The sequence below is a fragment of the Penaeus monodon genome, chromosome 19, assembly GCF_015228065.2.
Source record: "Penaeus monodon isolate SGIC_2016 chromosome 19, NSTDA_Pmon_1, whole genome shotgun sequence".
Lineage (NCBI taxonomy): Eukaryota > Metazoa > Arthropoda > Malacostraca > Decapoda > Penaeidae > Penaeus > Penaeus monodon.
The window spans coordinates 36962230-36963534 of NC_051404.1; the positions used below are offsets into that span (position 1 = coordinate 36962230).

General features: G+C 29.3%; 1 protein-coding gene across 2 annotated transcripts in view; it reads left to right on the forward strand.

Moving 5' to 3' along the window:
• Positions 1-1305, forward strand: part of LOC119585211 (tonsoku-like protein) — a 9557-nt gene that overhangs the window by 1727 nt on the left and 6525 nt on the right. For both annotated transcript variants that reach the window (XM_037933863.1, XM_037933864.1), the window contains exons 2-3: positions 308-455; positions 1026-1117. The gene's annotated coding sequence lies outside the window, so the exon portion shown is untranslated. The remainder of the gene's footprint in view (positions 1-307; positions 456-1025; positions 1118-1305) is intronic.

A 1305-nucleotide genomic window follows, 5' to 3' on the forward strand; every position in this document is an offset into this window, starting at 1 on the left:
CAGGGTTGTTTTTATGTATTCTTTATCACCATTATAATATTTTATTTGCCTTTGTGTAGTCCTATTTTTATACTTATATTATAATGATGGGTGAGTAATAATAGAAGAGACATTTCTTCTATATTCGTTGTAAAACTATACTTTCTTTATGTTTTATTTGCAGGTATAATTGCCATCTATGGTTTCTTTAAAAAATATGGAGAAATTTTCATTTTAATGAATATCAGAGATATGAGGCAAAAAAATAAATGCCAAAATGATTTGGTCTGAGAAACATTGTTTGCAACACCAAGGTCTTCTCTTCCAGTGTCACTTAATGAAGGAATTGTATGGGCGGTATTCATCACATTCAAGATTTGGAGCTTCCTTGTCAAACTAGACTGAGAAGGCTGCAGTTGTATCCATTGCGAGACATAACAATGGCAGTGTTGAACACCAACATGACCTCTTGCTGTGTAAGTTCAGTAATTTTTAGTTTTCCATTATTAGGGCATTTTGTAGTTACAGCTTTATTTAAAACATATAGCTGAAGTGAAGTATCTTGGGTACTTCAAAGTATAATGTTTTATTGTAGGTTATGCATATCTTTTGTGTGAAAGAGGAAATACCTCACAAGAAAGTTTCTCTTGTATATTTGTATATGGCATTGGATTACCTATAGTTAATCCCAGATTTAGAATACTTATTTGGTTATGAATATTGTTAATAATAGCATTGTGTATATATATATATATTTTTTTATGGTTAGACTACTTAATTTAGTTTTTTTAATACAGTGCACAAACAAACATTTTCCAGTGGTAGCCTTGAGACTCATTTAATGCCATATTACCTTGTTCTAAGTCATCACAGTAACTTAAATGCAGAACTTATAAATATCCATTTTCATGCTATTATTCATGATTGATGTTTTTTTTATATTTTACTCTTATTAATAGTTAGAAAACCTTAAGTGTGACTGGGACATAATTGTGACTCTAGGTATAAATTAAAGTAGATTTGTTATTTTTTTTTCTTTTTTGCAGGATGAGATAGTGATAGTCTAAGCTTGTAGTTTGCTATAAGATCTCTCAGGAAAGAAAGGAGATAAGAATGAGATTATCTGTTGGAATTTTGTGTAAGTATTAAATGATAAAGTGAATTTTTGTTTCCACACATGGTTATCTGTAATGGGTCAGGAAGTTCTGTAGTTATCATATAATATTTGTTTATCAAGCAAATACATTGTTTAAATTTTTAAATCCAATGCCACTGGGAACATGTTATGTTCACTATAGTTTTGTTTTGTGAAATATGTTTAACTTT